This window comes from Podarcis pityusensis (assembly GCF_964106645.2).
Source record: "Podarcis pityusensis genome assembly, chromosome: 9".
NCBI classification, from domain to species: Eukaryota; Metazoa; Chordata; class Lepidosauria; order Squamata; family Lacertidae; genus Podarcis; species Podarcis pityusensis.
The window spans coordinates 40147870-40173982 of NC_138034.1; the positions used below are offsets into that span (position 1 = coordinate 40147870).

Here is a 26113-nt window from a genome sequence, read left to right on the forward strand (position 1 = left end):
TGCTGTGTATCTGAAGGTAAAATCTATAATGGGAAACCAGCCATACCTGTTCCCTTGTTATGGCAATAGCCTTAGCTGGCCAGTTAAGTACTGTTGTTTACATTACCTATTGCAGTTGGTTGATTCTACAGCCTTTTCTTCCATCACATAAAGGATTCTTCTAAAATGCTTGTCAGGGAGTATTCAAGGAAAAGAAGGGTAAACGGCAGATTCCTTCCTACCCACCACCCACCCAAGATTCAAGTTTCTTAATAGCAAGCCTAGGGAAGAATGTTTGTATCTGCATCTCACCCACCCACCTGGAGACTTTTGCACGCATCCCCTCTCTCAAGAAGCAGAAATGAGGATGGGGCAGAAGTAAGTCATTGTGTTCAGCGGGGCACCCATCACTCTGCACCAGCCTGACTTGTCTCTGCCTCTTGGCCTCCCTCACCCCACTCTCCTGCTTCAGCTTCTGCCTCTGATTCTGGACTTCTTTCGGCCACAGGCTTTCCCAGCTCACTAAGCACTGTTACCTCTTCAGCTTCCAACACCTCCTCCCAGTCTTCCTCTTCTCCCTCTGACCACTCACCATTGACCCACCACTACTCCCTGGGCTCTGAGCCTTCTTCCCGTAGTGGTTCCCCAGCTGGTTCCTCCCACCATTCCTCTGTGTCCAACCAGCCCATGACATCTGTGTAAAAAAAAATTCTCCCCCAACCTTCCAGTACACAGGCACCACTCAGAGCAGTGTACAATTTAGAATCACAATACAATTATATAATACGACAATTTTAAAAAGTATTATTGTGAGGATCAAATGACAGAATTATGTGATAAGCAGCTGGGGCTCAGATCAAAGACAATGTAGTGTAGTGGTTAGAGTGCCAGGCTAGGACTGGAGGGACCCCACTTCAAATCGCCACTCAGCCATGAAGCTCCTTCAGTGACCTTGGGCCAGTCACAATCTCTTGGCTTTACCTAGCTCACAAGCTGGCTAGCTCACATGTGAAAGAGGGTGGATGCTCATGGAAAGGAGAGGTTAAATTGGATTTAACTGGCCCAAATTGTTTTGGAACCTCTGTTTTTAAATTTAGGTGAAAAGATAAATAAGGCCAGATAACTAAAGTTTTAAAATGTTAAAATTAATAAAAGCATGTAAAGGAATCTGGTATTTGAATTCTCCCCTCCATTAAAAACAAACAAACTATTCACACAGAAAGCCAGCAGATTACAGACAAGGCTAGGCTAGAACTTCTCTTCCCAATTTGCTAGCTTGCAAATGGAAAGGAGTTCTTTTGATGTGGATTTGGTCGTGCTGTTCCCTAGCATTCTGGAATGGTACTGTCCTAGGAGGACATGCTTTTTACAGAGAGAGAGAGAGAGAGAGAGAGAGAGAGAGAGAGAGAGAGCGCAACCTACACATGACCTTGCATCTCCTGTAGCTTCCTTCTGACCTTCATGACAGACAACCACCATGATATCAAATGATGCTTAAATAAACACAACAAATAACTGGAAGTTGCCACAACCACTTTGCTTTGAGATAAATATGACACATGAAAGCAAGTTTAGTTCAAGTGTTTATTAGCTTTACTTCTTTAGCATTTAATGTGACTAACTTTTCACATATATGAGCCCTATTGACAATATGATGTAAATGAGCATAAAGCCTTATCAAGTCAAAGGATTTCTTTTTATTTATTTGTTTTGACAAGGTGGCTTCTTGTGAATATGAAATAATCCTGGGAGCCATGGCAATTTTTATTACAAAAATGAGATATCAACTGCTCTGTGTAAAACCTGACTACCCGTGTTTAGTGTCTCTCTTCATCCAGCCGATTCCATTTCATCAAAAAGAGCATCAAATGGCTGCGAGTTGCATTTAAGAAGACAGAATTAGAACAGCTGTAGCAAAGACTGCTTTGAGTCAAAGATGTTTTACAGGAAAGCGGTATGAAAGAATCTCTAGAGAAACATATATCTTTGCCCCAGCACTCTCCATTGTTCAAATAGATCTATAATTGTTTTATGAACAAAAGATCAGTTAAATAAGCTACCTTTCCTCCTTTCATCCTTTCTTCAAAATAAAAGCCATCAGATCATAGTAACCTATGTATATTTCTTGTGTATGATACAATACACTGCATAAGAAGTAAGAGACCCTGTGAGGTTTCAGTTTGGCCAGCTTGGCCATGCCTTTGATATTACGCCAGGGGTGGGAAGCCTCAGTCCCAGAGAACAAGTGGGGTGCTCCAGAACACTCTTCCTAGCCCTCAGGACATTCCTAGACCACACCCTCACTGGTCCTGCTCTGTAGCCTTCTCAAGTACTTTGGCCTGGCTGGAATTGTAATAATGCCTCCTGCTTGCCTCGATGGAAAGGTGTGGGTATAGAAACCTGGAATGTAGTCTTCTGTAGACATTCGAGTCCCATTCGTTGCTCTGCCCAGTTTTTGCCTCTGGGCTCATCCACTTTTGTACCTGGCTCCATTCACAACTGGCCTGGTGACCCTGGAAGGTTGCCCATGAGGGAATGCAGTTCTCAGAATTAAAGAAAGGCTTCCCCATTCCTGGAATAAACAATACATTGGAAAGGATTCAGATTTGTGCCCACTGCACCAAATCAAGTATAGATCTGCAGTATTGTTAAGTAATGCTAATTCTCACCCCTTTGTGCTCCATTACTTTCAGCCAGGGGTGCACAACCTGTGGCCCTCCAGGTGTTTATTGGACTACAACTCCCAAAAGCCCCAACGAGCATAGCCAGTGATCAGGGATGCTGGGAGGTGTAGTCCAACAATATCTGGAGGGCTGCAGGTTGTGCACCCCTGCTTTTAAATCAGAACACTTCAGTACTAAGCATGCACAAACCATGCCTCATCTAAGGTTACTTGAGATCCTACTTTGGCTCACTTGCATCAATTCACCAAGGTAGTCTTACTTGTGTGAACAACTTACAATATGAGAAGGCAACCAGTGTGTCTCAGGTGAAGCAAAAGTCTATAATGAACCTTCAGTTATAAAGTTTGCTGTACCTAAGATCATAGATCTTCCAGATCATATAAATACTCCAAATAAATGGTTTATATTGTCATAACAAGTAAAAAGCTTCAACGAGTGAAGAAAATAAGTTGCACTGCTTCGTGTATTTTTATGATATTGGGAGCTGCCCTTAGTGGGCTATGCACCCAGATGCAACATAGAGATTTTTTTTAATCATATTGATTATTTGGACTAGTCTTCCTGTGCATCACAGAAGGAAACCGTGGCTCTAAACAAAGGTCAAAGCAAAGCACTGATTGTTGGCAAAATAAACTGAAACTATGTACATTGTATATACCTGTGAATCTGCTTCTTCTCATTTGCTTGCATTCTAACAGCCCTAGCCCACCCTCCTTTTTGTGTTTCAGGGCAGGTTTAGCAGGTCATCTGCTGATAAAAATGAATTTTAAAGCCTGGGCTACCTCCCAGCCAAAGTTAAACACACTCAAGTCCCATTTATTTCAGTGAGCAAGCTAAGCACACATTTATTCTTTACCACAGTAAGTACTTAATTTTTACTGTACTTGACTCTCTTCTTTTCTCTCTGTGCATAACTTCAACTGACACTTGTTAAGATGTTGTGTAACAGACTACCAAAAATTGAGGTCCATGTCAGAAATAGCCTTACTTGTATTTCTCCAGTCTAGTACCCTGGACAGCTCCATATACCCAGTGACAGGGTCCTGCAGAACAAGCGCACTAGGCTACAAATCACATCATCAAACCCTCAGAAGTGCAGGGAATTGAAAAATGAAGTGAAATATGGGCGCAGTTGGAATTGAGAGAAGTCACTAGCTGAGGTTAAAGAATTTAATCCATCCTGAAGTCCAAGAAGTTTAACAGTCTGGCAGAAAGGCTTGTTAAACCAAAATGAATATTCCAATTCCTTCTTTAATAGGAAATAAATGTTTCACTTTTTTTTCAGGTTCTCACCTTGCAAACATTTTTTTAACAATCACAACTTTATTTATTTGTTCTCAAAAATAGAAGCATGCCATTCAAACTTTCTTAAAAGTAATACCGGAGCTTTTACAATGAAATGTGCAAGATAAACATCAAAACAGAAACTCTTGTTCACTGTGTGTCTTGTTCATGCCACTATTTATTATTATTTTTACTACTACTACTACTACTACTACTGTGATGTCATTTTACTCACAAAAGTAACCCAAAGTGACTTACACAACACAGCATAAACAGTGAAACCAATTACAACACACAAACCAATAAAAACAAAACAAAAAACCCCACATCTATACAAATAAAAGACAGGTCTTACAGAACCTGCCCCACAGCTATGTGAAACCCTTCAAATTAAGGAACAAAGGACCAGGTTTAAAAAAAGGTTTTGCCTGGCACCTAAAAATAGCACCAAGTGCATCTCCCTGGGGAGAGCATTCCACAAACAGGGAGCCACCGCTGTAGAGGCCTGTTCTCATGTTGACCTATTTGCTGGAGCCAGAGTAAATGGAAAGAGAGGAGTGTGTGAAGTGGGAAAACATATCCTGTGAAGGGCAGTTTCTCAGCAGTATTCTTTTTGACTTGAACCTGAAAGATTCATTCATATGCTGTGAAGTAATTTCTCTAGGCCAAGTCTGTTAGCTTTATCTATTTACTCTTAGCCTTGGCTTGGGTTCATATGATTCCTTTGTTGCCCATTAACCAAAGTAGGCTTTGCTTTGGGGTGGTTTTTCTTCTAATTTCAAAATCTATTGCAAAAAAAAAGGTTTTAAAATTTACACTGGTCTCTGATAGCTATGGCTATCCTAGCACCCTGATGACTAACTTCCTCTCTGTGCATATCTTGTTTTGAGCATAAGAAGCTGCCTTATACTGAGTCAGACCAGTAGCTCCATGTGGCTCACTACAGTGGCTCTCCAAGTTTCAGACAAGAACATTAATCCCAACCCTACCTAAAGATACTGGAGATTAAACCAATGACTTTCTGCACACAAAACATACACCCTACCACCGAGCTATGGCTCCCAAACGTTTACATAGACACTACAGAAGTCTTTGACAGCATTAAAATACTTAAATATGTAATTTGAGGCAGTCAATATGCTCTGAAGCAGATTAACGAAGTACATATATTAGCTACATTGTTTGAATAGGAAACAAATTGCCTGCTACTTGGTTCTCCTTGGGTCACCAAGTATATAACCAATTTCCACTAGCTCTGCACCCAGCTAAAAGTTATTCCACTGTCACCTCAGCTGCCCGCAGTGATTTCCACTACACCAGAAACTGACTGTGTCCCAATGAATGGCTATGCTATGAAATCCACAACACCAACCGGCATGACAACAGGTGTGATCACAATTCTGTCATCTGCATGGAAGCAACAAACCCATCAATGAGCCACTGAAACAATCATGAATTAATTTAACACTTGTAGTGCTTCTTGGGTATCTGTGCAATGTCAACGCAAAACTGTCCACCTGGTGCCTGCTGTAGCATGATACAAAGTTCTCCATCTTGTTGACTATATGTTGTCATTACTCAGATACCTGTCACCTGGCCTATACTTACACCTTCTGAACACTGAGTAGTGATTATTCTCCCCATTTCACTGCAGTATGAAGAGATGCTCAGAATGGTTCATGGCACATTGACCCAGGTTATCAACGTTGAACAGCCAGATAAAAGACCATGGGTGGTTGGTTGTGATGCTCATCATTTCTTCAGAGAAATAACCTAGGTATTCAGCAAAGAAATGAAAGAAAAGAAATTAATGGGTACACGAGCAACTGAACACTCAAGACACACATTAAAAACTTCCTTTAAAGGAGAAATACATGAAAATACAGTGGGGTTATATGTATCATTTAAGGAAAAAATGGAGATTTGAGGAGATACAAACTGTTAGAATCTTTTCAATAGTGTTTTGGTTTCCATTTTATTTGTTACTAACTATGCTCAAAAGTTCTTACAACTGTGGAGCGAAGAATGCACACACAGAAGCCAAGTCATAAAACCTGCCACCTGAGATCAACTGGCCTCTGTGACATCCCCCCAACCACTGGCAGTGGCTGCCCTAGATCTCTGGCAGGGGTCTTTCTCTGCTACTTCAGGTCCTTTGAATTAGAGATGTGAGAAATTATAACATTATTAGGAGTGGCGAGGTCAGTGGCTGAGGACACACTTTCAATGCAAAAGGCCCCAGGTTAAAACAGTCAGACTATTTTATGAACTAAGACTGCAATCCTGCAAATTTACCTGGGAATACATCCCATTGAAAACATATATGCCCACTGCCCATTAACTAAAACTTTACCCCAGTAGTGTGGATTGTGGAAAGGCTGAGAGTACTGAAGCGAATATAAATGATATTTTATAGTTAATAAGTCTTGCAATAACATATCCATTTTGACAGATAATTCTGGGGTGTACAGTGAAGTCCTGTGTCGGCCTTCTTGCAAATACAGACTTCAGATCTGCATGAACTCCTTTGGGTTCTTTTTTTATTAGAACCCTCAATCCACTACTTTGAGTCAGGCAAAATTCTGCCTGTGGGGGCAGAACCAGGTGCAAAATGGGAGCACAGGCAGATCCAGTTACATACAGCCCCCATGCACAGTGGTGACTCGCATACACATCTGTGCTACTACAGAGATTCTCAAATGGCCTAATTGGGGGGTAAGGAAAAGCTTTTAAGTTGTTACATACGGTTAAACAAGTGGGAGTCAGAAACAATTGCCAATCTACACAATGCCAGTGTCAAGATAGACTGATGCCTTGGGCAATGTTGTCCTTCCCTGTCACTCGCTGACCTCTTCCTTCTTGTCTTTCTTTAGCGTTTGCCACCCTGATGCGGTAGGATTGCCATATTTCAAAAAGTAAAATTCCTGACAGCCACTGGGAACAAACACAAATTGTGTTGGTGGGAAAACTCCCCTTAAATTGGGGTTTTAAGCTTTTAGAGCTGTTTCCACTGCTCTTTCCATCACGTTGCCATACATCCGGGTTTTCCCTGACATTTTGCCGATTCCCCCGATGCCATTTTTACCTCCCAAAAACCAAGACATGTCAGGAATTTTCTTGATGTATGGCAAGCCTAGATGGGGTGTGTGGTACCTCTTCAGGGCCGTCCTCCACCTGACAATGTATATCACTTTGGAAAAGTGCACAATAGAACAAATGGTCGTTCTAGAAGAAGGCATTGTTGAGTGTCAAGCCCTGAAGCGTTTCTGTGCCACGGCTGCTTTGCAGCTGCAAATACTTTTTAAGGTTTAAGAGTACAGTGGTACCTCGGGTTACAGATGCTTCAGGTTATGCGTTTTTGGGTTGCACACCGCGCAGAACCTGGAAGTACCGGAATGGGTTACTTCCGGGTTTCAGTACTCGCACATGCACAGAAGTACTAAATCGTGCTTTGTGCATGCACAGAAGTGCCAAATCGTGACCCGCGTGTGCACAGGTGCGGCGCTGTAGGTTGCAAATGCTGCGGGTTGCGAACATACCTCACGCATGGATCACATTCGCAACCCGAGGTTCCACTGTAGTGAATGGTTCCAACTTAGAAGGTTTTGTCACTGTTAAAACTTCAACCAGTATTCAGTGCAGCAAAGCAACAGTAGCAGAGGAGACAATGGAGATATTTGGCTACTGTGCTCAATGCTCTGTCTCTTCTACCACTCATACAGTGATGGAGAAAGCCGCTCGGGCACCTGGGACAGGGCGAGCCACCCATAGGGACGGGGCGCATTGTGGGGCCTCCGGGGTCTGCCTACCTCCTCCCACTCAGCTGCCCTACAGCTGGTGGGGGGGGGGAGGCAGCAGGCGGACTGTTTGGGCAGCACAGAGCCTGCGCACGCCCAAGTCACCTAAGTCCATAAATTACCATATAGCATATATTCAACACAAAAACAGTGACAATTTGTTGTTGACAAAGGACAGCTGGACATATAAAGGGCCCCATTACCTTCAGTAGCTTAGAGCCTCATCAAATCATACCTAAATCCGGCCCTGCTAAGGGTGCATATGAGCCACAAGGACCCTTCCTGGTGCCTGCAAGGTCCTCTTTCCTCCCCTACCTTGGAATTAGGCTTGAAAGAAACATTACTTTGTAGTCACTAAACTAGGTTGTGGTGTGTGCTTGGATGTGATGTCCGTGCATGGTGTCTGTGGCAATTTTTCTTGTTCATAAATGCACCCATGTGAATAAAAAGGTTAGTGAACCTGGGTCCATATGACACAAAGCATATGCAAATTTTATGCAAAGCTATGTCATCTTTTGCAAGTGTATTTGAGGGTCAGATCCATATACAGCATACCAAGCCATGAAAATCCTGTTGGCACGCCTGCCTATGGCTTCTGAAGTTACCTTTAAACTGAGACTAGTGCGGCTGAGTTACTTGCAACAGTTGAAGTTGTTTTGTATTTGATTAATTGCTTTTAACCCAGTTTTGTTGTCCGGTGTACCATAATATGGTGATGCCCTTTCTCCTAGTTTTACCCACTCTTTATCTCTGAGTGCTGCTCAGACCAAATCAAGTCTCTCCAGTTTTTCTAAGGAATTCTTGCAGGTCAGAAGCAGGGCAAAGGGTACTAATGGATGCTCTGTGATTCAACCCTCCTCTCCGCACCTCTCTACTAAATACCAGGGCTTCGATTGTTTTCAGCACAAGTCAAAATGCTGCATGGATTCACTCAGCTCAGGCACAGCACCCTCTAGTTCAGTTGTGTGAAGTTGCCCTCACGCAACCAGTGCCATTTGGGGCACGGGGATTGGGTCTTGGAATATAGACCTATCAGTGATTAGTATTGGGGTGTAAGCCCATCCCTGATGGGTTGAGGCCTCAGTTCTGGGGGAAGGTGGGCAGTGGCAGCTGGTACTGCTGCAAAAGGGTTGCGCTTCCAGGGCTGACCTGTGCATGCGACGGACTGAGGCAGCCACCTCAGGCGGAGGAAGCCAAGGGGCACCTCTGCAGGTGGCAAGAGGGGGACAGCATGCAGATGACACAGACGGCAGCACCTTCCCATTTCTCCTTGCTGCTCTGGGCGCGCCTTTGGCAAGCACCGCCTCGGGAGCGCGCCTCGCCTGCCTGCTAACAATGGGCCGGCTGCCTCGCTCGCTCGCTTGCTCGCGCTCTCCCTCCTGGCTGGCCTGCCTGCCTGCCTCCCTCCCGGCCGGCTGTCCCCCTCCTCGGCGCCTCGGGCCACTGGCACCGTGTCATTGCCACCACGCGGGCTCCCGACCTGCCTCGCCTTGACCCAGCCGCTCATCTGTCAGCGCGCTCTCATTCCTGTTATTTACATCTGTCTTTAGCATTCTAATTACTCGCTTTATTACTTTCGCCCGGAGGAATCCCGGAAAAGGCAGCCGCGAAGGAGGTGCCGACCAACAATAAAACGGCGCCCGCGGATTCCCGCTGCCTCCGAGGCCCCGCGCGCCTTGGTGACCTCGAGATGTCCTTAAATGGGGCTTATTCCTGCGGGGGCCTCCCTCGCCCGGGCGCCACACAGCGGAGTCCGGCCCCGCATGGTAACATAAAAGTATACTGGTGGGGCGCAGTGGGGGTGAGAGAGAGAGAAAGAGAGAGAGAGAGAGAGAGAGAGAGAGAGAGAGAGAGAGATTTTATCACACGGTCACCATACAGGATGGATCCAGCGCCTGGCCGTCTGGTGGAGAGGAGAGACAAAATACAGAACGAGAAAAGTTCGCTCCTCTTCGTCATCGGGTCTTTCTGCTCTCCAGCAGATTTGCCTTCGCTCTTCCTTCCAGGAGGAGACAGCGAACTGCCCGAGCTAATTGTGGTGATTTCATCTGTCAGGTGCATCAACGTGCCAAGAGGTAGAGAGGGAACGGGGAGCGCGGATCGATTTCCTCGGACCGCTTTACGACGCCATCAGACTCCCATTTTAAAAGGGGGGGGGCGGAGATTAAATTTATTTGGATTGGGAGCTGTTGGATACAAAGCTGCCGCGCGTTCGGTCTAGGCTTCGGCTTCATGGAATACAGGAGGCCGACAAATTTCGGGCAATAGGATCGGGACGCCGAGAGCGTTCACGTCGAAGGGCTTAGAGAGGAGCCTAACCGAGCCCAGGGCTCCAGTTTAGCAAATCTGCTCGCTTTCTTGGTGAGATTTGGCCCCCACGTGCTTTGCTTTGTACACCACCTTGTGACATTTTGCTTGCCCTAACAAAGGTATTGCCCTGAGACTGAATTTTTAATTGTACCCTTTCCGAAGGGGGTGGATACATTTTCGACTAATCTGTCGAAAGCAAGACATCCTTTTTAAGAAGACCTGTAATCCTTTGATTTCCTCTTCAGATCCACAATGTCTCCCATCCCTCCTCTTCTAAGCAGATCTTGGACCTTCATCTCCTTCCTCCCCCCCCCCCTCGTTTTCCCTTGCCTCATCTCTACCCTTCCCAGCCCCTGAACTGAAGGAAGGGCTGGCGTGGTTAATGGCGAGCCACGGAGGGGGCCCCGGAGGCTGTATGCAGATTTCCCTTATTTATCTGAGCTAGTGAAATGCTTGTTGCACTCAGCGACAATTTAATGCCGGGGCTAATGGGCTTCCCTTTATTATCTTTCACTAACATAATATCCTGCAGGAAAAAAAAGATGACAGAACGTATGGATTTTTAGATAAATAACAGGGGTAATTTATTGCCCTTGATGCTCTTCTGATGGAATGGTTGATAGATAATGTAATAATATGTACATAATTAAGAGGGCTTACTGTACCTCCGTCAAATTAGGTTCAGCTGCGCTGGAGATGGGCTTTCCCCCACCCGCTACAAGCAGCCACAAGAAACTCCGGGTGAATTCATGGTGGTGAATCCTCCCTTCCTGCTCACTTGGGAAAACCCTAAGGCAGAGGAGGCAGATCCCTGGAGATTTCCAAAGGCGATGATTCGCTCTTTTACCGGCGGGGGGCGGGGCGGTGGTCGCGCGACAAGGGTTCAGAAGTGCCTGCCCTATTGTACTGCTTCCTTGTCTTGTCTCTGCTGCCTGCCTTCACTTCCTCTGTCGTTTCCCCTGCGCAGAATTTTAGTTTTTCATTTTATTTTTAGACTCCTTGGGGCACTGCCACTTTGTGTCCACAAGGGCGGCGCTATATACATAACTAATCTAGGTACAATCATAGACCCGGATTAAAATCGCCATTTTCCACACCGAGACACCTACACAAAAACTCGTGCCTACTTTAGTCCACGTTCTTTAAGTCTGGAATATGTACCCAATACCCATTGTTGGCTACTGAAGAACAGCGACACCCGGGAAGAGGATTCAACCTTTAACCACGCTGAAAATGAATAAGGAAGGACAGTGTCCAAAAGATTAAAATTAAGGGGTAACTAATGAATGCAGACCCTTGTTATCCTGAGTGAGCTTTTTTTAGGTTTTAAAGACATTTTCACTAGAGGAATCGGTTGAGACATCTCTCTCTAACACACACACACGGAGCAAGGGAGAAGCTTCTACAAGGGGCACTGAAGGAGCGCAGGCTGTGCAGTCAATGAGGACTAGTATATTACGCAGCACCTTTTTTTGGAGCGTCTCAGCTCCTCATCGTTGGTCCGGTTAGTCCTGCAAACAGTGCAGGCCCAGGACTTCTCCTGCTGCGCAGCTTTCAGAGTAGGAGGCTCTGGAGTTTTCCTTCTCTATTTTCCTTCCCGCAATCCTCTCGCCTCCTTTGTAACCAAGTCAGCCTCGCTCTCCCCCCGCGCGCCCCCTTGTTCTTGTAGGTTGTCCATTCAAGGCATGGCGCACTTGCTCTTCCAAACTCATCTAAATTACATCAATAACAGAGCGCACTCTTTAATGAGCTCTCAACTTTAAAGACTTGAAGGATATTAACAAGCCGCTTGACAAATGGTGCTTAGAAGCACATTAAAGACGCAGCTAATGGAGCGCATAATGACGGCTAATTTTCGATCAGATATAAATTAGAGCCCCAACAGTTATTTGCCTTAAGGACTTTATGTAAATGATCCTGTTCTGTATAAACTGGAAAGCCAAGAGAGCCCTGCCTGTTGGCAATCTTTGTGGAGATGATTAATAGAGCCGCAACCGAACTGGGCAGACAACGCGTGGCATTTCCAGCTAAAAGTCACGCGGGGGGTGGAGCAGTAAATATTGTGCCGGGCGACGCCGAGACAATGAGGGCGGCCGGAGGCTGAGCCGAGCAGGCCGAGGCCGAGCAGCCGCGACAGATGGGAGGACAGGGAGCTGCTCCACGGGAGGGGAGGGAAACACCCCGGCAGCCACGGGGGCTCCAGCGCTGCCCCTTCTGGCCTCCAGTCCCACTCACAGCCTCCCATCGTGCACTTCCCTACATCCATCCATCGGGCTGGCTGGCTAGATGGCTGTCCAGCTTCCTTCTTCCCTTCAGATCCACTTCACTGCCTGGGAAAGTTGAGGCTTCAATCCAGACCCTCCCGTGGCCATGGTGGGGGCAAGTCACCAGCTCTCTGACTTAAACATTGCAGCAGGTTTGTGGTGAGCAAAACACCAAAGGGTAGGCCGGGAAGCGCAGAAAGCACGTGTATGCTGGGAAATGGTCTTCTCTTCTGCCGCTGATACAGCTCTTATTCCCTTAGCACCAACAATGCAGTGGCTGATCATCTCTGGTTTCTTTCCAATGGCTTCATGTGAAGAGAAAGGAGATTCCAACTTCACATCAGGAAAAACTTTCTGACAGTAAGAGCTGTTGGACAGTGGAACAGACTCCCAGGAGAAGTGGTGCACTCTTCTTCCTTGGAGAAGCAGAGATTGGGGTGGTCACCTGAGATTGCAGGGCATTGAACTAGATTACCCTTGGGGTCCCTCCTAACTCTGCAATCTTAAGATTCTATTATTCTGGGTGGAGAGAGCTGGAAAGCACCCAAGCTGCACCCAAAGGAATTCAGAGACTGTTCCCAACCTCACTTTCTACTTTTTAAAGACACTTGGAAGTTGTCCCAATTTCTAGAGGGTGAGATGGCCCTGTTGCCTGTCCTGCATCAAGAGCCACAGAGTCTTGTAGTACCTTAAAGACTAAATGGGAACAACTTTCCTGGAACAGAATCCTAACACCTTATGCCATGACACATTTGTTAGTATTTAAAGGGTTGCAAGGCTTTGTTGCTGTAGAAGAAGAAGAAGAGTTTGGATTTGATATCTCGCTTTATTACTACCCTAAGGAGTCTCAAAGCGGCTCACAATCTCCTTTCCCTTCCTCCCCCACAACAGACACCCTGTGAGGTGGGTGGGGCTGAGAGACTTCAGAGAAGTGTGACTAGTCCAAGGTCACCCAGCAGCTGCATGAGGAGGAGCGGAGACACGAACCCGGTTCACCAGATTACGAGTCTACCGCTCTTAACCACTACACCACACTGGCTCTCTTGAATTCTTCTGAAAGCATGTTGCCTGTATTCTTGATGTTCCTCACACAGCCAGTTCTCCACCACAACCAAAGGTTGTGAACACATCAAGGTTTAAAAGAGAAAAGCTACATATGCATGGGGATCTACCTGTCTGTTTGGAGTCAGTACTCATGTGATATGCACACTCCTACCCTCCATTCTGCAAAGACATCCGATTCTTACCCATTGTATTACCTCACCTACCAGAACAGATGCCATCGTACCAGCAACACATCTAATCCCAGTGCTCTCGGCTTTCTTTAACTACCTCCATGACATGCAAAGGTCATATGGACTCACTGAGGAGGCACACAGAGTTGCTGGGCCTCCTCTCAGCTGACTGTGAATGGCTTATCTGGGAAAGAAAGCTGCCTGCTTGCTCTCTTGACTCCCTTCCTACCAGGTCCATAGTTCAAAGGATGAGTCCTGTGGATCTGCACATCTCTGAAAATCTCTTTGTTCCCTATTGAAGTCAGGTGTGTTAGAGAACCCCTCCTCCAATTGTCTATCCTAACTTGTTTGTTCCCTTAGGCTGAATGAATTATTTCCTGAAACTTTTGTGTTTTCTAGACCAGGAGTTCTGTGGCCCTCCAAATGCTGCTGGACTCCTATCAGCCTCAGCCAGCATGTTCAGTGGTCAGAGATTATGGAAGATGTAACCCCAGCATCATCCGCAGGGACGCAGATTCTTTATCCCTGTTCTGTACGATTGAATATTTATATCTTATTTTAAATAGGAAATGTGTTTTGTTGAAAAATAAAAGAGAAACACGTTTTAAGAAAAGAGATTTGCAACACTCAAGTGTTTAATAACAGGTGCTTCTGAAAAAAGAGTTCATCCCTTGTCACAAAGTACTGACCCTCTCCCTACCAGTTTTCTTTATATAAAGCCCTTGTCATTTCCTGTCTGCCCCGGGGTTGTAACTCATCCAGTCTGTAGTTATTGGTAGGAAGCATGTGCTTGTATATTATTAAGGAGGGGGGAGAGTCGTGACTTAAAAAAATAATATATGGACTTTCTTTCTTTAGCATTCCTAACTTACCTAGCCTATCCCCTTACGGTTCCTAGGAAGAAGGTTGTCGGTCTAACTATTCTCATACTTCTGTCCTGTTTCTATATAGAGGGCAAACGGCTCAAGCAGAGGTGGCACCTGATTCCTGAGACTTTGTACCTGCTGGTAAGGTCGGGCGCCCCCTGTAGGCCAGTCAGTCTCTGCCGGCTTCTTGTTCCTTAGCCGCACGTGTCCAGGCAGCAAAAATACGTGGCAGGAAAGATGTACACAGTGAAGTACAGAAGGGGAAAGGTGTCCTGCGAAGTAGCTCTTGGGTTGTAAGAATGAGCTGGAAGCCTGAGTTCGTGCAGGACCGGATCATCCTTCAGGGAAGTCACCTCTGATCCTCAGGAAATGCTCTGATGTGCAGCCTCGGCTTATTTCTTCCGTACTGATTCCAGTTAAGAAATTGAGCAAGCCGGCCAATGTTCCAAACAGAGGTCGCGAGGAGTGATGCGCTCTTTTCTCCCCCACCCCCGCTGCAGTTCGTACGAGGCCTTTGAGGAAGTATCCACCCACGCGCAGAGTTCCTGCCCCCTTTTGAACTTCTTTGTGCAAAACCGGCAGCTCTGCCAGCCTTGGAAGGCCCTGCTTGACGCCTTGGATTTTGCCAACCTACCTGCTGCTGGAGTCCTTCCTTGGGAGCCTGGGTGGGGGGGCGTGTGTGGCTCTACAGCGCTCGATTCCCTACTCTTCCTACTTGAAAAGATTTAGAAAACTGGATGGACCAACTTCCGGATGGCAGGCCACTGGTTTCCAGAATGGTGGCGGGATGGGGGGGGGGTAACAAGAAACACTGCCCCGGTAGCCTCCCTTCCCGTCGTTGACCCTTCACTCCTATGCGATCAAGCCCCCAACGCAGAAGCCGGTAGATCTCTGTGGGAGGATTTCTCTGGATCCCGCGTGCAGTCAGAGGAGAAGCATGGGAGGTAACTTTTCTGGAATCTTGGGACACCGGAAGCCACGCCCTCAAGCTCTTCCAAGGACTTGCGTCTGCAGGAGGTTCTTGTCCACATTTCCAAGGGACGAACAAACCTCTAGAGTTATTGTCAAGAAAAAGTGTCTGGTGCGAAGGAGAGGTGATGGAACTGCAACCTGCTCTTTATATAGGCTTGGAGAGCAGGCGACAGCTGTGACCTTAGAGTTTGGTTCATGCCACCGGTGAATTGCTTCCAGCTGGAAGCCTTTCCTTGGAACCTGATCTCTAATTCCAGAGGTTTAAGATTTGGCCTGTGGTTTCTAGGGGGGGAGACAAAGGCACTCTTCGCTTTTTCAGTATTCCCTTTTAAGTCCCATTCATCAAATTCTAGAGCTGTTCGGTTCAGTTCTGGCGATCATTGCTATTTTCTTGGAGTTGCATCGATCAGTTCTGTCCTAGAGACGACTGCAAGAATGAGGAACCTGTGGCCGCCAGATATTTCTGGACTACAACTCTCATCATCCCTTGCTATTGGCCATGACGACTGGGGCTGATGGCGGTTATAGTCCAGCAACACTTGAAGGGCAACACGTTGGCTCCACATCAGGCAAATTTCATAAATCTGAGCCTTGCTATACCTAGGAGATGGAACTGACAAAGAACATTTATGGTAGGAAAGAACTAAAGGCCGGTTAGCTTTGGCTCCAATGTGTTCAATATGTTACTGAAGATTAATCCATTTCTCCTGAAGATGGAAGAGGGGCTGGATTTTGCAAAGCTTTCATAAAGTTTGCCTCCGATCAATTAACTCTTTTAAACCCCCGAAACAGAAAAGCAAGCATCTGCCACCTTCACAGAATACACTCTGCTTTTGGAACATTATAAAGCACAGTCAGAAGGCGGTAATTAAGATCCCTTGCTAATTATAATAATAAATCCCTAATCATCATCATTATTAATAATAATAATAAATACAACCCTGCTCTCTCTCAATTAGACAGTTCTCTCCGCCTGCCACTTCTTTTAAGTTAACAGGGATGCGCTAATGAGTCGAGAGATGCTGTCGCCAACTTACCCTCTTCCGGAGGGCATACACGCTTCCTCTCGCTGGATGAATGAAATGGGGCTCCGTTACCTCGCGACTCTCCTCCATGCGGTATTGCTCTCAAATATTAGCGATGCAGCGCCTGCAGGAACGAGGAGCACACAGGGAAGTCAGTGGAATTATGCACATCCAAAGACGCACGTCCTCCGCGCGGGGCGAGGTCTAAGCAATGGATTAATTAAGAGCTGCTTGAACACAAATGTTTGAGATTGCTGCAGAGAAAGACGCGCATCCGCTCTGGATAGTGCAACAAGTCTGAATTGTTTGGGGAGAATAGGACGACAGTCTCCAAACTAGAGGAAGAGTGGTGCGGACTGGCTTTCTTTATTCCATTGGAAAGAATGGGCAAAAAGTTCGCAAGGAGTCACTACCCTTTGGGGGAAGGGCCGTAGCTCAGTGGGAAGAGCTACTATTTCAATCCTGGGCATCTCCCAGCAGGCCTGAGAGAGACCCTCTTCCCTGAAACCGAGGGATAACTGCTGCCAGTCAGTGTAGGACTGAGCTAGCTTGACGGGTGGTCGGACTCAATTTAAGGCAGCTTCCCTCCCTAGTTCCCTTAGGATGAGTTCTAGCCAAAGTCAAAGAGGCGATTCTCAGTGCAAACTTACCTGCGGCTGTGTCCTTCAGTGTGCCCCACTTCCAAGCCGGAATACCTTGGACTCCTTACTATTTCCACCGAGAGTGTTAAGCCAGCTTCCATTGAAATCAAAGGGTTTTAATAGTGCTCAGCCGTGGCTTCTAGATCCTCCCTAATTCTATTTAAAACCAAAACTAGTCGTCCCCGTGATGCTTCTTCCTGACAAATTTCCATGTGTGTTCCTTTCCTTCTAACTATAATGCACAGAGTCTGCGTTTAGTTCCTTGTTGAAAAGGCCACCAAACACTCATTCCACATGAGCTCCCATTTACATTATAATAAGTGGAATACGTTCCCTCTAGCTTTGCAGGAGCTCAAGGGGCTGATGGTATATAGACGTTATCGAAGATGGAGCTGAAATAGAAATAAAGGTTAGCGGAAGGGAGAGGTAAATGTTTAGCCAGTGCAACTTGCCTCTTGTTCGTGCCTTCTTGCTCAGTGACGGATCCTTCACTGCAGGCTAGAATTTCTGTTTATTTAGAAACACCCCTATCAGTTGAGCAGGATCGCGGCTTTCAGATTTTTGTAAAGGATTAACCGCTTTGTAAATGCTTTTTTTAAAAAAAATCTGGGCTCCTTCGGGACGAAGGGTGGGAAATAAACTCACATCATCCTCCACACACCTTTAGGCAGCAATCCCATGGCCATTTACCCAATTGAATTGAATCCTGTTTACTACCGAGTAGACGCGTTAATAATTTGAAACAAAGCGCTTAACTTTTGCTGGATGGGTTCCTTCTGTTGGGACCTGCGCTTTTGCCTTTATTAGAGCCTCAGGAAAAAAAAAACCGGACAGGGGCGTTCGCCTTGTTATCCTCTGTCTGAAACGAAACACGGAACAACTCCCCCACCCGGTGGTAATTCTAACTGATGATCGATTCCTCCTGGTCAAGGCAACCCCAGAGGAGGCGCGCGAGGAGGGGGCTCTGAAATGTGTGCTCCGAGTCCGCTCTGCTTATAGATCCGCGATTCTATTTGGCCTTGTCTGTTCCCTGCCTCGTGAGGTTTTGTGAAGCCGGAATGGAACCAGAGGTGGAAAAATGCCCTCATTTCTAAGCACACTTTTTTTTAGCTTGCTGCACTAAGACAGGCGTGAGGAACCTGTAGCCATCCAGATGTTGCTGAACGGCGATTCCCGTCATCCCTGGCCTTGCATGCTAGAGCTGAGGAGAGTTGTAGTTCTAATATCCGGAGGGCCAAAGGTTTCCCTACCTGCACTGTTTCTGTGACAGTGTTCCGCCGCTGAATATCTCCTCTGGGACATGAATCAGACCCGTGGGAACATGGAGTTGGGAGGAACCAGGCACTCAAGCCCAGCGTTCATTCAAATCAGTCATTTCCCACTAGCGCAGACGATGTGAACTTACCGCAGGTTCCGAGAAGTACAGTGAGGAGCAACTTCAGGGCACCCATGTGCTTCCAAGGAAGATAGCTCCAGCAAGTCAGCCAAGCCACAAGCTGCAAGGGGAGGCAAAAGGAGATCAAAACCCAGAATAGCGCCCCCTTGCTTTGTGCACATCCTCAATATACCCTTCACTCTTCCTCATTTCCCAGGGGTAGCGAAGGTCCAATAGTATCTGTGCTAAAGAGGGAAGCAAGATCGGAGCTCAGAGAATTCATTTTTACAGCCTACCCGGGCTGCCTTAGAGGAGCCCAGGTCACTAAGTTGAAAGGAACCCGAGATAGATATGCTTACGTGGAATCCCGAGCCCAGCAGGCCTCCCTCCACCGCCGGGCAAAGATCTTTAGGATTGCAGAGTTAACTTGCTGTTAAGGTCAAAAGAAATTCATCCTCCTCCGTCGTTTTGGTCAACATAATGAACTGTTTTTACAGAAGGTTGCTGTCTTAGTTAACCATCAAATAGTGCCCTTCTATTCATGATATGACGCGGGCAAAGGAGCGTTGAAATGAACAACCACTATCCTTTTTAAAGGTGAAGAAGGGACTCTAGTGCCAATTATCTGACCTTGCTTCCTATAGGGGTGCGGTGCTCTGTTAAGGAGCTGCTTAAAGATCTCTGCGATGGGTAATTACTCCCAAGTAACTTATTGGTATGGCGTATTTAAGTCTTACAAAAAAAAGTGCAAGGGAGGGCAATCAAAGGGGGGCGACGTGTCCCCCCCCCCCCCAAAAAATGGGATGCTCTCATTTATTGAGCTTTAGTCAACAGGCAATAGCTTCATTGCTAAATTTGCTGTTTTGCTTGCCTTCTATCTGAGACATTTCTGTAGCATAGAAGCAGAACCGATAAAGTTCGCCAGGGTGCCCTTAACCTCAAAACATTTACTTCTGAAGTAAGCCTACTGACTTAAATTGACTCTCTCCTGAGTAAGGAATTTGAAAGTTGCCCTTTATTACAGGCTTTCATCTTTCTTTCACCTTTCTGCAGCCTTTCACTTGACCTGAGTAGTGTTCACTTTAACATGGAGAACAGAAAAGGAACCGTCTCTTAACGTGTCGGGGTTTTTTTGTTTTGTAAGTGGACAAGATTTGGTTGAAATGGGGGTTTGGTGGAGGCCTGGGTTGTTTTCATCAAGGCCCTTACCTTCCCCTCTCCGGTAATTCTAGCAAATGGCATTGAGAGGGACTCGCTCTCACGTTAATTGATACACAAGGTGTATCTACCTGCGCGAACAGGCGTCTCGTCAAAGGAACACAAACAAACACACACACACACACACACAGACACGAATATCATAGCGGCCCGAGTCTGTACTGCTAGGGCAACTAATATACTTGAAGTAGAACCGAGCTACAAACCCCACATGGTATTATGTCAGCCATTGTGGGGGGAGGGGTGACAATGGTCGTGCTGAACATTATTTATTTTGAAGGGAGAGGGAGCTAAGAGGCTCTGCCCCGAAGGGCTCGCAAGCTTTGAATGAATGAGTGACCAGTGATCTCTGTCTTATTAATGCCCAAGGCCCGGTTCCTTTTCTCATTAAAGTGGATGGCGCTGTCCCCGGCTGCGGTTCTGCATCGGTTCTTCTCAGCTACGCCTCCGCCGTTTTGCTTCCGCCTGGGGCTCATTGGTTTAATTTAAAGCCAGCCTCTGTCGGGCAGGAATATATGCAGCAGGGCGGGATTAACTTGCTGCGTTAGGGGAAGATCCGGGACAATGTCCAACCAAAGTTTAAGAAACAGAGAGCAACTAACCGTTTGGGGGTGCAAATCCTACAGGATTCTTTCAAACGCGCGCACACAGAGAGACAGTTCTTTTCCATTTCACTTTGGAGTGTGTCGTTTGGGAAAAGGAACGGAGTGTTACCTTCTCTTCAGCCAGCGCTCAGAAGTTGCCCATGAACGCACCAGACAGTCGTCTTTTCGATACCACCGTGTAGTCAAGTCCTCCCTCCAGGACTGTTTTGTTGGTTTCACATCCGTATGCTACACGAAGATAAAATCAGAAAGCTGCAGTTGAATTACTCACAGTGAATAATCTCAGAGGGCTCTGAAGCTTGGATAGGTGTCTGCTAATCAAGAAGAAGAGATTATCATAGCATATTCGAAAATGTCGTGTTTCAATAGACCTCGCAGCAACAAGGGAAAGTCCAGAAGAGAGCTTATATTTTGGGGTGGGGTTGAAGTGTCGGACTGGAGACACAAGTTCAAACCCCTCTCTTAAGCCATGAAGTCATTGAGCGACCTTGGGCCAGTGCTTTCCAGTCCAACCTACTTCACAGGGTTGTTGTGAGGAAATGCGGGGGGGGGGCACTTTGGCCGCCTTAACTTCCTTAAAGGAAAGGCGGAATATAAGAGCAGTAAATGATACCATGCAGACCACGTTTAATTCCCGAAGCATGTTGACAAATCTGGACCTAAAATTGACCGTTCTCAACCCAGGCTGGGAAGTAAGAAAGGGGCCAGGGCGTAAATTAAGTCGTGCTTTTTCTCGCCCAAGAATATGCAAGTTTCATGTCTTTTTTTTTTTTTTTTAAGGATAATATATGTATTGAGCTCTCCATGGCATTTTCTTGGAAGGGAAATGGCGAGGCCAACTTAGAATTCAAATGGCCGCGATTATTAAGAGGCAATGGGCTTAAAACAGCCCTTAATTCTGAGTGACTGATTTGGGAACTTAAGGGCCGGGGTCTCTTGTGGAGAGGCATTTGTTGGAAAGAGTACGGCGAAGGCGGCGAGACAGTTAGCTAAGCTGTACAGGCTTTGGTTCTGCCTTCAACCCAGTTCTGGGGCTGCGGTTCTCCCAGCGGTGGGGACTTTGCTGTTGGGAGGGGGGGCGGTTTGCTGTGATTAATGTTCAGCAGCAGAGCAAAGCCTGGAGAGGCGTCCCCTCCTTCCTTCCTTCTTTCCTTCTCCCTCCAACCCACCCGCCTCTCAGCGTACCAGCTACAGGCCAGGCCGCTGCCTCGCCTCCCTCGCTCGCTCTACCTGCGCGAACAGGCGTCTCGTCAAAGGATCACAAACAGAACTGACAATCTTACTCACCCAAAGCTTTGGGAGCGTTTGAAAGCGAGATTACACCGCAAGGAGAGAGGTTGCCTTTGCTCTTGCCATCCCCAGCCTTCATCGATTTGTTCCTGAAAAACCCTGCGCATTCTTAGAACAGCCGCAACCGATTAATATTGCATTAACCCCATTTAGAAAAAGAGAGCGAGAAAATCCAAAAGCACCAGAATCCCGTTCCCTATCAAAGCCATGTATTATTAACGCACGTGTAATTGGAGAAGCGAGGTAGGGGTGTGGGTGTGTGAGAGTGTGTGTGTGTGTTACTGGACAAAAAAGGGAAACACGATTGGTGACAGGACTCTAGGAAGGGGAAAGAAGCCGAAAAAGCGTCTAATGTTTCATTTCAGGTCTGTGGTTTTTCTAATTCGAGATTAAAAGCAGTCACGTCTTTGAAACCAGACATTGGGTGTAAATGTACAGTTAAAATATTCCATGCCAGAGTCCCCAGACGAGGCTCCCTCCAGTCCCAGGCTTCATTAAATTTTAATTATCATCCCAGGCTCCAGCAAGGGAAGGGGCGGAAGACTGTCCACCTAATTACAACTGATAAAAAGCCTCAGATTTTCCTCCTTTTTCTTCTCCAATATGTGATTAAAAACATGCTCTTCCCATCCACAGCGTGTGTGTGCACTAAAACATTAGATGTAGAGAAAGGAAGGGAGGTGATCACCTAGTAGTGCGCACTGTAGATTTGCTCGTTACAAAAATACACTTACGCTTTAAAGGGGGGGCGGGGGTCGTGTTGAATAAGGTGATGTGGGAATCCTGACATTAGCTCTGGGCGAGATTTGGCGAAAGATCCACAGAAGAGGCGACACTGCTCCCTCATTAGGTTCTCGCAGTTACGAGATGAAGGCTTTTATTGTCTTCAAAACAAAGCGCACGCTGCTTCCCTGAGCGCTCTCGGTTCCAAGAGCCCTTCCCTTTTTTTGCAGTATGAAAGGAGGGAGGACGCTCCTTCGCCCTCGATTTTGGCGCCCCGGTTTCATCTGCCTTTAATAGGCGATTAAAGGCGTGACCGTAGGATACTTTCGGCTTCCAGGCCTAGCTCACATATAATATAGATATAAAAATATAGGACTGGTTGATGTTTCCAGATTGCTTTTTTAAAAAAGACGCGATTTTTCTCTCTCTGTCTCTGTCTCTCTGCGTTTTGACTTTCTAAGCAGCTTCCTATTATCGCCACTTAATTTTATTTCCATTCTCTGCAAGTTAAATAGCGAGGCCGGGCCTCGCAGGGGAGCTGCCACGCGCCTGCAGACTAGGGATGTCAAGCAAAGCCTCGCTGCGCGAAGTTAATTTCAATTCCCGAGGAGAGTTTCACATTCCAGCTCACTGTGACCCGCAGTAATTAGCTGAGATAACGAATGATTACTTACTTATTCCTTGTAATTATCTGGATTTAATAATTTGCCGTGTAATTTATTAATAGCCTTTAAGTGAATGGCTCATTTAAGAGGGCCAAGAGGAAGTGCAAAGACTTCGTCTCGCCTTGCGCAGGTCTCTGGACAAACCCCCCCTCCACCTCTGCAGTCCTTAGGCATTGGGGCTCGTGCTTTTTCGGGGCTTGTCCTGTCTTCAGAGCTATACAGTATAGTCGCCATTCTTCTTCCTCGTCTTTGCTCTTCCTCACTGTGAGCTATAGTCAAGTTTCAGATTCAACCGAGTTGCAAGATTTCTGAACAGGATCCCCCATTACACATAGAACGAAAAATAAGGGGGTCCGCTAATATTTCATCCATCCCTTGTGGACCAAAAAATTATCACTAAAAGAGCTATATTTTGGACAGCGCCTTTTGCTGAATTCTTTTCTTGCCAAAATACATTTGTCGCACGTTGACGCTCCCCGATGCCTGAAAAAAAATCTACACTATTTAACTAGTAAATAGTTAACTAGTAAATAGTAAATGTTGAGGCTGCCTTTCCTATCCTCACCAGATTAAGACGTGAGATACTTTTATTAAAATAAAATAATCATAATGCTCATCGTCAGTAGCACCAACATCAACTCTGTCCTCATAGATTTAGCTTTCAGTTTTAAAGAATCAGCTGCAGCAGAAATGTGTAGGTAAAACTCAGTTCTAGACAGAGAGAATGTGCACTGAAGTTCTGCTTCTTTGTTGACAATCCCCACCCCCATCAACAGTGTGTGTGTGTGTGTGTCCTTTTTGATCGACCTAACGTGGAAACGGAGAAAAATTGAACCCTATTACAGAAGCTGTCTGCCAATAAAGACGAAACTCCGAACGCTTTGTCCAAAGCACTGGTCCCCCCCCTTTTTTTTTTAAGTGTGTGCGCAACTCCAATCTATACTTTCTGTGTCCACTACCTCAGCCAACTCCATCCCCGGGATCATATTTCCATGTTTTAACAACTATCCCTAGCAGCAACTGCTGCGCCCTTTTGAGTGTTGTCAAAATATATCTCAGCATATGGGCCATCTGCTTTGATTGAAAGACTATCAGGCTCCTAGGAAGCACTTCTTAGCCGTTCAAAGTGTATCAGTAATAATATTTCGGTACCGACAGGCGAATCTCAAAAGGTGGCGTTACAAAGAACCGACTAACTTCTTCCTTTTAGCGTCAGACGCCGCTACTTTCTAGAAAATCGAAATAGACTGTACCCTACAAAATCAGGGGGTTTTCTGGTCTGTATCATTTTATCAGGCAAGGAACCTGCATTCATAGAAAAACAAGAGATCAAGGAAAACACAGTTCCTTCTAACGCCTTCCTGATTACACCTAATAAGCAAATGAAAGAGAAATACTTTGTGCTTGGAAGCATAGGGCTCTGAATTAACATAACGCGAAGAAAGATTTATTTGATCGATTAATGGTGAAATTACACCATTATAATATGATGCATCATTTCAGCAACGAGATATCAACTCTTGTACTGTCGGCGGTGGGGGGTAGCGCCCTTTATTCTTCTCTCTGTCATATGTACAAAGCCTATGGATTTGTGTTAGCTCAAAATATTAAGTGGCTTCGTTGCCAATATTTTGCTCCTCCGTTGCAAATCTTTCCCCCTTTCTCGGTATTTTGTTTTCTTAAACGTATTTGCAGTAGGTTCGCACGTGAGCGTATTTTCTAAGATCAAATGAAACTTCGTTTAGTTTGCTGAGTCCCAGTAGCAAAAAGCTGCCACATTCATCTCCCTTCCTCCACCCACCCCTCCTTCCCAGCTCACTCCGCCGCCCCCTCTCTTTCTCTCTCGCTCTCATTGCATCTCTCTTCTTCGCTGTCTCCCTCTGTGAAAGGGAAGAGACAGCCTCTGGCAAACTGGCAAGATTGAACTGAGAGCAAGAGAGCGCCGAGGAGCTGTCCTTGGTGCTGAAAGCACTGGCGGCAGGGAGCAGATCGGCTGCAGTGGCAATATCATCATTGTCACCGAAAAATCAAAGGTGGGCGGAAGAAAGGGTGGAAAGGGAAGGGTGGTGAGGCTGTTTCCACTCGCTAACTTTTGTATGTAAAAAAACAAATAAAAGATTTTTTAAAAAATACTGGAACCTTGTTTTGCTCACAGACCAGTCTCTCATAGGCCACAGACCCGGCTCCAGAACGGCAATGACAAGAAGACTTCATTTTATCACTCTAACACCATTTTAGGGGGGGGATGTAGATAAGCTCACCGCAGCCTTAAAACTCCAGCAGAAAACAGCTCCCCCCTCCCGCCCCCATTCAAACTCGCTACATCAAAGACGTGTCTCCTTAGGCAATAAGGTTGCCAATTTGCACACCTCGGTTTGATTCCAAGGAGACACAACACACCAGATACAAAGCTTTCTATGGGCTGCTAGTTCTTTACCAGGACAGCATAGTTCTGTCGGGTATTTATATAGCTCCTTCTGGGCGATCTTTTGATCGCATGGCATCATTTAAATTTAGCTCTTGATCCGGGGCAATTCGTGGCCGCTTATCAAACCCAAGGGGAGCTACAGCAGCGGTTTGTCTGTGGGTGGTGGGGTGAGGGAAAGAAAATCTGCTGTCCTTTTTTCAGATCTTTCCCTGGGGCGTCTTCGGTCTGTCCACAGAAGTGTGTCTTGTTCCAGGTTAGGAGCACACGAAAAGTTCTCCACCTGAACATCTTGTAGAAACCTCTGCACTCCTAACCTGCCCAACCCTGTGCATTTTCATTCGGAAAGTAGCCTGCGTTCAATAGGGCCTACTTCGTATTAAGTCTGTTTAGGATTGCAGCAGCCTACATTTGAAACTTGGCTCCGCTATTGGTTAGATTTGTTTAGCTGTGATGCTGCAGCTGATTCCCCCCCACCCCCGCATGTCTTTGAAGCACTTTAAGCAGTACAGGAAATGAGGACAAATAAGCGGGCAAGCCTTTCTCTTCTTCTTCTTCACCCCCTCTCTCCTCTCCTCCTCCCCGGTTCTGTCTGTCTCTTGATCTTGCTGCTTATGCGCTTGGCACTGCGGTGGTGGCGCGGAGCTCTGGGGACTCAACCTGCCCTCGTCATCATTCCCAGAGTCCAGCTACGAAGACGGGCTAATTGAATAGCTCCCTTCCAAAGTCCCTAAGCGCCATAGTCATTTTCCATG

General features: G+C 46.3%; 1 long non-coding RNA gene across 3 annotated transcripts; it reads right to left on the reverse strand.

Moving 5' to 3' along the window:
• Positions 1 to 1596: 1596 nt before the first annotated feature.
• Positions 1597 to 22413, reverse strand: LOC308485882. 3 transcript variants are annotated; one of them, XR_013990800.1, is made up of 6 exons: positions 21543 to 22413; positions 20406 to 20483; positions 18463 to 18553; positions 16429 to 16540; positions 5556 to 5720; positions 1597 to 2551 (listed from the first exon to the last, which is right to left on the reverse strand). It is a non-coding gene; the product is annotated as an uncharacterized lncRNA (long non-coding RNA). The 3 variants fall into 3 exon arrangements; XR_013990801.1 differs by lacking the exon at positions 1597 to 2551 and having other exon boundaries at positions 3998 to 5720; XR_013990802.1 differs by lacking the exon at positions 1597 to 2551 and having other exon boundaries at positions 3998 to 5720; positions 20406 to 20566.
• Positions 22414 to 26113: the final 3700 nt, after the last annotated feature.